Below are 15,348 nucleotides of genomic sequence, written 5' to 3'. Positions count from 1 at the left end.
TAACCTTTACTTGGAGGATGCATACCGTCTACTTTGAAGGTGTTAAACACCTGTCCCATAGGACACATGAACCTTTACCACTCAGAATGTGATATAGATTGAAATGTAATTGAAAATAGTTTAAAAAAATAGAATTTAAAAGTACTATAAAATAGATAAAATTAGATTTTTAAACAAAAGGCAATGTGCAACCCTCAGACCCTCAGGGACTTTTCAGTGCTTATCAGTAACTCCTGTTTCTAATTGAATTTGATATCATCACTGTACAACTTCCCCGCCAAGTTATGATTTGGCTTCTGTACAAAGTTGCAAAATATTATTTCATTATTTCTTATCTATTTTTCAATTTGATACTTCCTGGTTAATTTAAGGATGAAAGTTAGTATGGTGAAATGGAACATTTTAGAATAAAAAAAACATATATTTTACTCATGGCTTAACTTTTAGTTACTTAACTTCACTACATCTCAGTTCCCTCCTACGTAATATGAAGGGTTGGACTAGATGACTTCTAAGGTCCTTTTTAGCTTTATATCTACAGTAATGAGTCAATCTATTCTACTTTAAACAACTCTAATTTGAAGAAAATATTTTATTTACATTGAGCCAAAATGTCTCCCTCTAATTAGTTTCTATTGTCCCCAATTTCATCCCCTGCAGTGAAGCAAATTAAATTAAAACTTTTTTTCTACACGAAAATATTTCAAGTATTTAAAAAAAAATAGATTCACTGCCTCTTTTAAGTTTCCTTTTCAAATTACATCACTCTTGTTCTTTTATTTTATTATTTGTTCAAATTCTTTCAACATCTCTATATATTCAAGGGAGAAATTAAAAAGAATTTTAAGATATCACAAATAATATATTTACCATTGTTTTCTTTCTGGAATATATGTTATAGAGCTGTCAGTGTAGAATGATAGTATATTATTTTTTAGGGAAGAATACTAGAAATCATATCCATTTTTCTCTTAATGGATTCAATATGGCTAATCAATACCTAGGACCAGGATTAAGGCAGGGAAGAAAAGCTAGATAAAGTTTTGCTCCAGAACAGCAAAATTTAGAGAGTGCTGATAATATTTTTTTCAGCAGCATTATAACTGAGATTAGAAAGAGTAGCCCACCTTCACACCCAGAATCATCCTCTTAGAATCCTTATGACAGTGGGAACAATGTTCTATGCCTATTTCATTTCTCTTATAACTCTCTTTTACCTCCTCCCCAATTTGTATTTTTTCAATGCTATGTTGTTTACTGCTTCCCTTACAATTGTTTTATATTGCTTTTGAGTTACATGCTGCTACTTATATTATTCTATTATAAATTATATTTGTAAATTATAATTTCTATTGTTTGTTTTAGTTTATAGTGTATTTGCATTGTGTGTTCTAGTTCACACACAATAAGAGATAATCACATGGATAAGATAGTTTAAGGCTTGTCCTTCACTAGAGATTTTGGGAGTTGTCTCCATTTCTCATTTTGTGACCTTATTTCTTTTAAAGCAAAAAAGATAATTTACAAAGAAGGAAAATAACTAGAAATTGACCAAGTTAAATAAAAGCAATGTCGCAAAATTAAAAGAACAGTGTATTTAGAGACATAGTGCTTACATTTGAATTTTACCTCAATTTATCTGTAGTGTCACATAAATCTCCCCAGATTATTGGTCATCAGTTTCCTTAAGCATAATATGAAAAAGTTAACTGAATTATTAAAAAATGGTATCACTTATAAATCCCCCCCCCAATTTTTTTTTGAAATTTAACAATACTGGAATTTAAGGCCACAAACTTTAGATTTAAAAACTGTATACATTTTCCCCCCAGTAATTATGTGGATCAGATGTGTATCCCTTGGAAGCAATCTTACAATTGCCAAAGGAAAAGAGATCCTTATTTTGATACATGTACACTTTGATCAATTCACACTTTTATTTTTAGGATAAAACAAATGTATTTTATTAAATTTTTATAAAAATCAAGTTTGTGGATTGTATTTTAAATGTTGAGTTTATCTGAATTTACATATTTCTAATGTATATGCATATCTAGGTTTACATAAAAAAAAATTGTTGGTGAGGAAAAGAAAAAAAAGTGTGGATGTTTGTTTTCCTGGAAAGTGATAAGGCTCCCAAAAGATTCTGATGAGAAAGTAATTTCTTTTAAGGAATGAGAAATCCAGTTTTTTAAATGTAAAGAAACTGCCAACAATTTTATCACAGGAACCAAATGTGAAGGGAATTGAAAGAATTAACAATAGAACATAAGAATGAAAAATCTGTTGTGAGACAGCTGCTCAAATCTGACAGCAGTACAAGCCAGGTAAATAAAACATGGATTTAGAAAATGTTTATTGGAATATTTATATCATTTCCTGCAATTATAGCTGAATAAAGTAAAAATATGCGTTATATTATAGAGATCCATTAAAAGAAAAAATAACTAAATTAATTCCAAGAATTTAACTAATCTAAAATAAAAATGTAGATACTTAATTATAAGTAATGCAATTTCTAAGTGAATTTTCAACCTACTTTTTTAAATAACAAAGCTTAAATTGTCTAACAAATTAATAATATTTGTTAATTATCAATAATATTTTATTTTTCCAAATACATGTAAAAAGTTTTTGTAAGATTTTGTGCTCCACATTTTTATCCCTCCCTCCCTTTCCTCCCAAGACAGCAAGCAATCTGATAGAGATTAAATATGTGCAATTCTTTCAAATATATTTAGATAACAAATAAATATTATTATTGATAATTAAAAGGTCCAAAATTCCATCACTTAGAACATTCATTCAATTTTCACAAATTTGAAGCTTTTGATTACTCAGTAAATGATAATCTAGAATTATTGTAATAAAAAATTCTTACCACTTGATGGGCTTCTTTGAACAGATTTAGACTTTTCCTAAAATGATAGATATAAAATCCATTATTGAGCATGTAATGAAAATATTCCCAATTTGGGAAAACCTGTCAGAACTGTTGGTGTGAAACCATAGGTTTAAAGAATTCAAAGTGGTCTCCATAGAATAAGTATTGGAAGAGGATTTCAGTAGAAAATAATAATAATGAAATAATTTTATTTTTAAATAATAATGAACCACGCTCAATATAAAATGTCATTGAATTGTATAATTGAACATAAATTCAATTTAATTTAATAAGCATTATTTAAAAATCTACTCTAAGCCAAGCAGTGTGATGAGCCCTGAGAAAGAAAGCAACAAAGAAAGCAAGAAAGAAAACAGCAAAAGAAAGAAGGAAGGAAGGAAGGAGGAAAGAAAAAAAGAGGGAAAGAATGAAGGAGGGAAGAAAAGATGGAAGAAGCATAAAGAGAAAGAGAGAGAAAGAAAAAGAGAAAGAAAGAGAGAGAGAGAGAGAGAGAAAGAAAGAGAAAAAAGAAAGAAACTTTAAAAAAAATTATAATGTGATGAATAAAGTCACAAAGAATAAAGCTGAAAAACAGGGGGAAGAAAGGGAAAATATCAGCATGGGGATGTGATGTTTTATCATAACCAAAAAGGTGTTGCAAAGCAGAGAATTCACCTGAAAAGTTTAGATCCAAAAAATGTCTTTTTAGCAGGAATTTATTGATTTACTTTCCAACCCTCTAATCATAGTGGAGAAGGGAGTAAGGCAGTTGGGAAGGTGTTAACTCTCAAAAAACTGAATCAATTAGCCTGATAAGGAGATATCAGTTGAATAACTTATTCATTTGTAGGGCAATGCAAATATCTTAGAGACTGTGGCCTATGATTTAGAGGAAGTCTTTTTTTTTTTTTTTTTTTTAGTAACTTTTTATTGATAGAACCATGCCAGGATAATTTTTTACAACATTATCCCTTGCACTCTCTTCTGTTCTGATTTTTCCCTTCCCTCCTTCCATCCCCTCCCTCAGATGGCAAGCAGTCCTATACATGTTAAATAGGTTATAGTATATCGTAGATACAATAAATGTGTGCAGAACTGAACAGTTCTCATGTTGCACAGGGAGAATTGGATTCAGAAGGTATAAATAATGTGGGAAGAAAAACAAAAATGCAAGCAGTTTATATTCATTTCCTAGTGTCCTTTCTTTGGGTGTAGCTGCTTCTGTCCATCCTCGATCAATTGAAACTGAGTTAGATCTCTTTGTCGAAGAAATCCGCGTCCATCAGAATACATCCTCATACAGTATCATTGTTGAGGTATATAATAATCTCCTGGTTCTGCTCATTTCACTTAGCATCAGTTCATGTAAGTCTCACCAGTCCTCTTTGTATTCATCCTGCCGGTCATTTCTTACAGAACAATAATATTCCATAACATTCATATACCACAATTTACTCAACCATTCTCCAATTGATGGGCATCCATTCATTTTCTAGCTTCTAGCCACTACAAACAGGGCTGCCACAAATATTTTGGTACATACAGGGCCCTTTCCCTTCTTTAGTATCTTTTTGGGGGATAAGCCCAGTAGAAACACTGCTGAATCAAAGGGTATACATAGTTTGATAATTTTTTGAGCATAGTTCCAAATTGCTCTCCAGAATGGCTGGATGTGTTCACAATTCCACCAACAATGTATCAGTGTCCCTGTTTTCCCACATCCCTTCCAACATTCCGCATTATCTTTCCCTGCCATTCTAGCCAATCTGATAGGTGTGAAGTGGTATCTCAGAGTTGTCTTAATTTGCATTTCTCTGATTAATAATGATTTGGAGCATATTTTCATATGGCTATAAATAGTTTTAATTTCTTCATCTGAGAATTGTCTGTTCATATCCTTTGACCATTTATCAATTGGAGAATGGCTTGATTTCTTATAAATTAGAGTCAATTCTCTATATATTTTAGAAATGAGGCCTTTATCAGAACCTTTGACTGTAAAAATGTTTTTCCAGTTTATTGTTTCCCTTCTAATCTTGTCTGCATTAGTTTTGTTTGTACAAAAACTTTTCAATTTGATAATCAAAATTTTCTATTTTTTGGTCAATAGTGATCTCTAGTTGTTCTTTGGTCATAAATTCCTTCCTCTTCCACAGGTTTTAGAGGTAAACTATCCGATGCTCTTCTAATTTATTTATAATCTCATTATTTATGCCTAAGTCATGAACCTATTTTGACCTTATCTTGGTGTACGGTGTTAAGTGTGGGTCAATGCCTAGTTTCTGTCATACTAATTTCCAATTTTACCACCAATTTTTGTCAAATAATGCATTCTTATTCCAAAAACTGGGGTCTTTGGGTTTGTCAAACACTATATTATTAAAGTTATTGGGTCTTTTGTTCTTTGAACCTAACCTATTTCATTGATCAACTAGTCTATTTCTTAGCCAATACCAGATGGTTTTAGTAACTGCTGCTTTATAATATAATTTTAGATCTCGTACAGCTAGTCCACCTTCATTTGATTTTTTTTTTCATTAATTCCCCTGAAATTCTAGACCTTTTGTTATTCCATATGAGCTTTGTTGTTATTTTTTCTAGGTCATCAAAATAGTTTTTTGGGAGTCTGATTGGTATAGTGCTAAATAAATAGATTAGTTACCTACAATACTACCTAAGTATTGTCATCTTTATTATATTTGCTCGGCAAATATAATATAATATATATTATAATTTGCTCCAAGAACCATTAATATTTTTCAAGTTGGTTAGATGAGATTTAATTTGTTTTGTAGTTTTGCTCATAAAGTTTCTGATTTTCCCTTGGCAGATAGATTCCTAAATATTTTATACAATCAGTAGTTACTTTAAATGGAATTTCTCTTTGTAACTCTAACTGTTGGGTTTTGTAAGTGATATATAAGAATGCTGATGATTTATATAGGTTTATTTTGTTTCCTGCAACTTTGCTAAAGGTGTAGATTGTTTCTAATAATTTTTTAGTAGATTCTCTGGGGTTCTCTAAGTATACCATTATATCATCAGCAATGAGTGATAATTTGGTTTCCTCATTGCCTATTCTTATTTTTTAATTTCTTTCTCAACTAATATTGCCAAAGCTAGCATTTCTAATACAATATTAAATAGTAACAGTGATAGTAGGCAACCTTGTTTTACTCCTGATCTTATTGGGAATGGTTGCAGTCTGTCCCCATTACATATGATGCTTACTGCTGGTTTTAAATAGATGCTACTGATTATTTTAAAGAAAAGTACATTTATTCCTATACTCACAAGAGTTTTTAATAGGAATGGATGTTGGATTTTATCCAATGCCTTTTCTGCAATGCCTTTTTGAGATGATCATATGTTTTTTGTTAATTTGGTTATTAATATGGCCAATTATACTGATAGTTTTCCTAATATTGAACCAGCGCAGCATTCCTGGTATAAAGCCTACTTGATCGTGGTGTATTACCCTGGGAATGATTTTCTGTAGTCTTTTTGCTAATATCTTATTTAAGATTTTAGCATCAATATTCATTAGGGAGATTGGTCTATAATTTTCTTTTTCTGTTTTCAATCTACCTCTTTTAGGTATCAGTAACATTTCTGTGTCATAAAAGGAATTTGGTAAGACTCCTTCATTCCCTATTTTTTTCAAATAGTTTATAAAGCATTGGGGCTAATTGTTCTTTGAATGTTTGGTAGAATTCAGATGTAAATCCATCTGATCTTGGGGATTTTTTTTTAGGGAGCTGATTAATAGCTTGTTCTATTTCTTTTTTTCTAAAATGGGACTATTTAAGCAATTTACTTCCTCCTCTGATAATCTGGGAAGCCTATATTTTTGGAGGTAGTCATCCATTTCGCTTAAGTTACCAAATTTATTGGCATAAAGTTGGGCAAAGTAACCTCTTATTATTTCTTTCATTTCCTCTTCATTGGTGGAAAATTCTCCCCTTTCATTTTTAAGACTTTAATTTCTCCTTTTAATTTTAGAATTTCAAGTGTAGTAATTGGGGGTTTTTAATTTGGTCTTTTTCTAGCTTTTTAAGTTGCAGGCCCAATTCATTGATCTTCTCTTTCTTTATTTTATTCAAGTAAGCCTCTACGGATATAAAATTTCCCCTTATTACCGCTTTGGCTGCATCCCATAAATTTTGGTACGATGTCTCACTGTTGTCATTATCTTGAGTGAAATTATTAATTGTGCCTATAATTTGCTGTTTCACCCAATCATTCTTTAAGATGAGATTATTTAGTTTCTAATTACTATTTGATCTATTTACACCTAACTTTTTGTTGAATGTAGTTTTTATTGCATTGTCATCTGAAAAGAAATCATTTACTATTTCTGCCTTGCTGCATTTAATTTTGAGGTCTTTATGTCCTAATATATGGTCAATTTTTGTGTAGGTTCCATGAACTGCTGAGAAGAAAGTATACTCCCTTCTGTCATCATTCAGTTTTCTCCAGAGATCTATCATACCTAATTTTTATAATATTCCATTTACCTCTTTAATTTCTTTCTTTTTTGTTTTGTGATTTGATTTATCTAAATCTGAGAGTGCAAGATTGAGATCTCCCACCATAATAGCTTTGCTGTCTATTTCTTCTCACAACTCTCTTAACTTATCCTTTAGGAAGTTAGTTGCTATACCACTTGGTGCATATATATTTAATACTGACATTGCTTCATTGTCTATAGTATCCTTTAGCAAGATATAGTTTCCTTCCTTATCTCTTTTAATTAGTTCAATTTTTGCTTTTGCTTGATCTGAGATAAGGATGGCTACCCCTGCTTTTTTTTTACTTCACCTGAAGCATAATAGATTCTGCTCCAGCCTTTTATCTTTACTCTGTATGTATCTCCCTCTTTTAAAAGTGTTTCCTGCGAACAACATATTGTGGGATTCTGACTTTTGATCCAGTCTGCTATCTGCCTCCTCTTTATGGGAGAGTTCATCCCATTCACATTTATAGTTAAAATGACTAATTCTGTATTTCCTGCCATCCTTATATCCCCAGATTATACTTTTCCTTCTCTTGCCCTCCATCCCTCCTTCCCTAGTATTAAACTTATTGGTCCCACTTGCATCATGCAGCTCTCCCTCTTTAGTATCCCTCACTCCTCCCTTTGAATTTCTTCCCCTTTCTTGTAACCTTCCCTTATTACGCTTTTTCCTTTTTCCTTTTCCTCTCCCACTTTTTAATGAAGTGAGAGAAGATTCTCTGTAAAACAAATATGTCAATTATTTCCTCTTTGAGCGAACTCTGATGAAAGTAGGATTCACACAATGTTCCTCCCCCTCTCTAAATTCCCTCAGGTATGATAGGTTTCCTTTGCCTCATTGTCACATGTAGTTTCCCTCTTTTTATCTCCCCTTTTCCCTTTTTCTGACACTATCCCCTTTCCATTTCTACTTACCTTTTTTATGTTATATCAGTAAAATCAGATTATACATGTGGTTTTTATGTAAATCCACGACAGAAATACAGTTCTCAAGAGTTCCATTTACCTTTTTCTACTTCTCTTGAGTCCTGTTGCTGGAGATCAAGTTTTTTGTTTAATTCTGTTTTTTACCTTGGAAAGATATGGAATTCTTTTATTTCATTAAATGTCCATCTTCTTTCATGGAAAAATATACTCAGCTTAGCTGGGTATTTTATTCTTGGCTACATTCCAAGTTCTTTTCCCTTTCGAAATATCTCCAGGCTCTTCAATCCTTTAATGTTGAGGCATCCAGATCTTGCGTGATGCTTATTGTGGCACCTCAATATTTGAACTGTTTTTTTCTGGCTTCTTATACATTTTTTCTTTAGTCTGAAAATTCTGAAGTTTGGCCACAATATTCCTCGGAGTCTTTATTTTAGGGTCTTTTTCAGAAGGTACTCAATGAATTCTTTCAATGCCTATTGTCCTTTCCAGTTCTATTACATCTGGACAGTTCTCTTTGATGATTTCCTGTAAAATAGTATCTAGACTCTTTTTTCATTATAGTTTTCAGGTAGTCTAATGATCCTCAGGTTATTTCACCCAGACCTGTTTTCCAGGTCTGTTGTTTTTCCAAGTAAATAGTTGACATTTATTTCCAATCTTTTTTTTTTTTTTTTTTTTTTTTTTTTTTTTGGTATTGCTTACCTGATTCTTGATGCCTCAAAGAATCAGTCATTTGTATTTGTTCCGTTCTGATTTTTAGTGAGTTATTTTCTTCATTAGATTTTTGTACTTCTTTTTGTATATGTCTAATTGAGTTGTTTTGCTCTATTGGTGTTTTTTTTTTCCATTTTACTAATTTTATTTTTTAGTGAGTTATTTTGATTTTCCAATTCACAAATTCTGTTTTCCTGCACTTCTTGTGAGTTTTTTACCTTTTCCAATTCACATTACAAGAAGTTGTTTTCTTTTTCCACTTTTTCAAATTTTTCTTTTAGTGAGTTATTTGTCTTGTCTGTACTCTCTAGCATAGCTTCTCTTTCCTTTCCCCATTTTTCTTCTAATTCTCTTTTCAGGTTTTTAATAGTCTCTTCTAGGAGAGCCTCTTGTATTGGGGGCCAACAATTGTCTGGAGACTGTCTGCTATTAGTTTCTTCAGGGTTGAAAAGCTTTTCTCTTTCTGTATAGAAACTATCAATCGTTCTTTTGATTTTTTTACTCATTTTGTTAAAGCCTGTAGGGTCTGTCTTCAGAGCCAAGAGGTTACTAGCTTCCTCTGCAGGGCAGTGAAAGGCATATGGACAGGTAGCTATCCTACCAGCTGGCTACAAAAAGCAGTGAGGTACTAGAGTGCTCTGGGAAAGATTCCCCCTCCTCCCCCCACCCCCTCCCGGGAGTAACTCAGGCCTGCAGGGAGGAGCTGAGAAAGTGCCTTGCAAAGAATCCCAGCTGTGGGAGATAATGACTGCCCTGGGGCTAGACGCAGAGCAGTGAGAGTTTCACTATCCCGATCCAAATCCCACCCTGGGGCTGTGGGTATTAGCAGTTGAGTAGTGAATTGTAGTGCTGGTAAATTGTAGTACTTCTAATCTTCATGAATTTAAGCCGTGAAGAGCTATTTTTAAGGCTGAATTAAATAGTTGATTATGAGGGGGATGAGAGGAGCTTAGAAAGTCAGGTGTGCCTTCTCTGCCATCTTGGCTCCGCCCCATGAAACATCTTATAAGAAAAAGGGCAGATCTGGAGAAAAGAGCAAAAAAGAAAATATAAGAATAATGGAATTGCCTGAAAGTTCTGACCAGAAAAAGGACTTTGACACAATAATGCCAGGGGTGGGGGTGGAGGCTATCCAAGAAAATGATCCTGGCCTAATAGAACATGAGGAGAAAGCAGAAATAGAAAAAAATTCACCCATCACCACCTCCAGGAGATCATTGTGAAAACACATAGGAACACTGTTACCAAATTTTGAAAATCTCAGATCAAAGAGAAAATTTTTAAAGAAACGAGAAAAAAAAAAACAATAGAAATAAGCTAGAGCTACAATTAAAATGGTGCAGTCCTAATGAGCAGCCACAATAAAAGACCACAGGTGCTGGAATCGTATCTACGGACAATCAAAAGAAACAAACCTGAGGCCAGAAATAATCATATACAGCGAAATTATCTATAATATTGAACCAGAAGAAATAGAGATTCAACGAAATTACAGATTTTCAAGGCTTTTTATCATTAGTGGGCACAACACTGGGCCATGGAGAGGGTGACTAGGACCTGGAGAGGGGTGGGGGGTGAAGGAGCTTGCGGGCTGACATCAGCCAATCAGGGGCAGTCCCGCCCCTGGCTTCTGTATAAAAGGGGGGGGAGGGCTGCCGGGCCGGCTACCTGCCAGAGCGAGCTAAACAGCGCCCAGAGCGGACCTGCTCAGGCTTGTTCTCTTGGCATTGCGGTATTTTGGCGTTTCAAGCCCCGGAGTACCAGAAAAGTGAACTCGGCGAATTTCTGGGTGAGTAGTGGGGCCCCTTCCCTCCGCCCTTGGTAGCTAGATCGCTTGGGGAGCTTTGTGTGCCTGCTCTTCCCATCCTGGGGGAGTACTATTCAGCCCAACCCAGGCAGGAAGCCTCCAGCCTTCTCGGCCCGCGCCACCCCTAGCCACTGCAGCCCCTGCGCTCTCACTTAGCCTGTTGCTTCTTGCCCGGGGAGGGTGAGCGGGAACCTAAGACCCGAGGGAAGGCTGAGAGGGAGGCGGGAGACATGGAGCCAACGCCATCCGAGCATAGGGAGACAATGGCATCTCAGCGGGAGTTTGCCGGACTCGGCCTGGGAATTCGCCGCCACGGAGGCCAGGGCCAAGCCCTGTTCTCCAACGCGGCAGCTTCCCCGGCATGGACGCCCTGGGCTTCCTGGAGCCCCGCGGGAGCACCAGAGCCTGGATGCCACCGCCCTCCTTCCCGCCAGAAGGGAGAAGGGCGTAGAAGCGACTGCAAGACGCAGGTGCTCCGTCACATTCTTTCTTTGGCCGGCGAGCGACAAGCGCAGCTGGCCGGCCTGCTGTCTGGCCCCGCGGTCAGTCGGGACGACCTGGACAAGGCAGCTCAGCAAAGGGCCGAGCTGCTGGGTCACTACCAAAGAGTCATCCTGGCGGACGTGGTGTTCTCGGAGGGGCACCGCGTCAGCCAGCTCCTCTGGAAGCACGCCTTCCATCAGGTGATCGAGAAGCTGGGGCACCTCCTTCAGCAGGCCAGTGCTCTGCCCCCAGAGCACATCGCCCCCAGGCTCTGGGCCGTCCTGGACGAGGGCACCCCGTTCTTTGAGAGTCTGCTGGAAAAGCTACAGAAGCGATACCGGTTCCAGCTGCGGGAGCAGCCCACTCGTGGAGCGGCCCTTGGCCACCAGCCCTTGGAGGAACCCTTGAAGTCCGCCTTGGCCTGTGGCCAGAAGCTGCTCCTCTGCCTGGGAGATCTTGCCCGGCACCGGCAGCAAGCCCAGGGCTCCGCAGACTTTGGCCCGGCACGAAGCTGGTACCTGCAAGCTCTGCAGCTCGATCCCTCAGACCCGCAGCCCTACAACCAGCTGGCCTTGTTGGCAGTGTCTACCAAGAGGACACTGGAGGCCGCTTGCTACTGGATGAGAAGCTTAGCTGCGGCGAGACCGAGCGTTTGCAGCGAGAAGAACCTCCGGAAACTCTTTGCAGCCCTCGGACGCCAGGCAGAGGCCAGAGGCCAGGGGACCGGCGGCAGCAGTGCGCGTGCTGGCGATCTCGGGCAAGCTTTCACCCGCAGCTTTCTCCAAGCTCACGCGCGACTGTTTACCGGGAAGGGGATGGAGACATTTCCGGCGGCGGCGGCGGAGGTGCTGGAGAAGTTCCAGCTCCTCCTTCGCAAGAGTCCCGCTTCTCTGGCAAAGCAGCAGATGCTCCTCCAGCTCCTGACCATCAACGTGTTCTCTGTGCACCACTCCCAGGAGAAGGAGAGGCCCTCGGCGCCCTGGGCTCCTTTGGTCCAGGGAGAAGCTACCGGCCTGGCGCTGGCCATGTTCGCGCTGCTGCTGAGCTGCTGTACCTACTGGCTTCAGCGCTGTCCCGCAGCCGGCGTGCCCCCTGCAGAGGGTGAGGATCATCCTCAGCCTGGTGCGATCCGGGTTTCCTCCTTCGGTCCCGCCCTCCGAGCCCTGCTCCCCAGTGTGAAGATCTGTTGCGAATGGATCGTGCTCTGGAGAAGCAGCTGGGACTGGCCCAGCAGCAGCCTGAAGCCCGGAGGACACGGTTCCCGGGACGTTTGGGGGAGTCTCCATCGTTTGCGCCAAAGCCTGCAGATGGTCGACACTTCCGAGGTGCCCTTGTACGGGCAGCCTGGCGACGACCTGGCCCTCCTCCTCCTGGAGGAGGATCAGCTCTTCTCAGGCTTCGCTCCGTTACTGGCTGCTCCCCGGGAGCCCTGCTACTACCCGAGGACAAAGTCGGACGAGGCCACGGCAGGGAACTGCAGGCGAGTTAACGTGCTGAAGGACTTGCTGGAATCGCTTTGCGGCCCCGAGAAGCCCCTCTGGGAATCCCCGGGTGGCCGGGGCAACGGGCCGACAGCCGCTGCAGACTCAGCCAGCAAGGAAAGGCAAAGGCGACTGCGTCAGGAAGACGGGAAAGGGTTCAGGGTCGGCACGTTGGAGGAAGCCTCTGGAGCTCCTGAGCACGCTCCCGAGGAGCTGAAGGTGAAGAAGCTGCTCCTGGCCCACGAGATAGCAGCAGAGCAGCGGCGTCGTGACAGAATCCAGGCGATTCTGCACGGCCCGACCCGCGAGATGCGGCTGGGGGAAGACCGCCGCCCCAGCTGCCTGGTCCTGGACACCAATAGTTTCATTCTGCAGCTAGACAACGTGAGCCAGCTGTTGAAGGAGAGGAGCCTCACAGTGCTGGTGCCCCTGGTGGTAATCCATGAGCTCAGGGGCCTGGCCAAGGGAAACCTGATGGCCGGGACCCCTTCCTCTGGACCTCGGCATAGGGCCCAGAGCGCCCAGAGGGCCCAGAGGGCCATTGACTTCCTGGAACAGCACTTTCCACTCTCTAACCCTCGGCTCAAGGTCCTCAGCAGCCAAGGGCAAGAGCTGAAAACCATTGACTGTGGCCAGAAGGACATCCATAACAGCAATAGTTACACAATTTAACAACTCCATCCCGAATCTTTTTTTTTTTCCCCAATAGCCTTTTATTTACAAGTTATATGTATGGGTAATTTTACAGCATTGACAATTGCTAAACCTTTTGTTCCAATTTTTCCGCTTCTTCCCCCCACCCCCTCCCCTAGATGGCAGGATGACCAGTAGATGTTAAATATATTAAAGTATAAATTAGATACACAATAAACATTGGACCTACATTCAGGAAGATGAGTTCAATTCAGTATGTGTTATTGATAACTTTGTATATATATTTCCAAATTATTTTCTAGAAAATTCATACTTATAAGTCCAGAAGTAGTATAGCTATATGAATATTTTCCCAAAAACTCTTTCAAAATTCATTGTTATTATTTTTTTTTTTTTGGTCATCTTTGGCACATTGATGAGAGAATGTCAGAATATCCTCAATTTGCATTTCTTTAATTAATAGTGCTATGAAGCACTTTTTCATATAGCTATAAATTTTTATGGTTTCTTCCCTTAAGAACTACATCTTTATATCTTTAGACCATTTATCAATTAAGTAATCATTTTTGTTCTTATAAATTTGAATCATGTCTTGGAAATGAGAAGTTTATAAGAAAAATTTGCTGGGATTTTTTTTCCCAATCAATTGTCTCCATTTTAATCTTAGTTTTATTAGATTTTCTTGCACAAAACATTTTTTAAAATTTTTTTGTAATCAAAATTATCCACTTAATCAACAATTCTCTTTTCAGTTCCTTATCTGGCCAAGAATTTTTTTCTTATGCATAGATTTAATCAATATTCATCTTCTTACTTATGTGCTTCTAATTTATTTATGGTGTTATCTTCTTCCTAGATCATATAATCCATGTAGAATTTATATTTGCATAAAGGGAGGGAATTATATTATATCTAATTCCTTCCATAATACTGTCAAATTTTTCCAGTAGTTTTTGTCATATAATAATTTTTTTCTAGTAATCATCATACTTTTCTTTTTTCTAGTAATCATCATACTTGTATTTATTAAATATTGGATTTTGATACTCATTTTCTCTTATATGATGTGAACACAATCTGTACTAATGAGTAAGCTTTCTTTTCTTTTAAACAATTATCACATTGTTTTAAAATTACTTATTTTCTAATATAATTGGTCATCTGTCACTGTTTCCTTTCCTTTTCATTATTTCTCTTGAGGTCCTTGACCTTTTTTTCCACATTATTATTATTATTATTATTGTTACTAATTTCTGACAGTTGACAGTTAAATTCATATTTTCATTAGCTGGAATTGAATAAATAAATTAATTATCATTTTTACTACACTGACTCATTTTAATCATGAATAATTAATATTTTCCCATTATCATTATATGTACTTTTATAAATGTTTATGTGCATTTTGAAAGTTAAATTTCATTAATTTTTTATCAATTTTAATATATATTTCTATATATATTTTAATATATATATTATAAAATATATATTTCTATATATTTATAAAGTAGGTTATGTCAGTTTACTATAACATATTTCATTTTTTTTATCTTTATTTTAATCTTTAGGATTTTTAAAGTACATCATCATACTATCTAAAAAAAAAAGAAAGTGATCAATTTGTGCTTTTATATGACTGTTTCCTAATTTTTTTTTCTTATTTAGTTTCTATATCTAGCATTTCTAGGGCCATGTCAGATAGAATTGTTGACAATGGGATAGAGGGAGATCTATATCTATATGTGTATAGATATACTAAAGAAAATTCTATTTTTTCCTTTGTTTTCTTCAAGATATGTTATTTTAGCCTCTTTCATCCTATTTTGTTAAAACTTTCTTTTTTACTTTTCTCATTAAGATCATTGATCTAGGAAAGCTAGGT

The sequence above is a fragment of the Antechinus flavipes genome, chromosome 4 (genome assembly GCF_016432865.1).
Source record: "Antechinus flavipes isolate AdamAnt ecotype Samford, QLD, Australia chromosome 4, AdamAnt_v2, whole genome shotgun sequence".
Taxonomy (NCBI): Eukaryota; Metazoa; Chordata; class Mammalia; order Dasyuromorphia; family Dasyuridae; genus Antechinus; species Antechinus flavipes.
The sequence above is the reverse complement of the archived record's forward strand: the minus strand, read 5'-3'. Positions refer to the sequence as shown.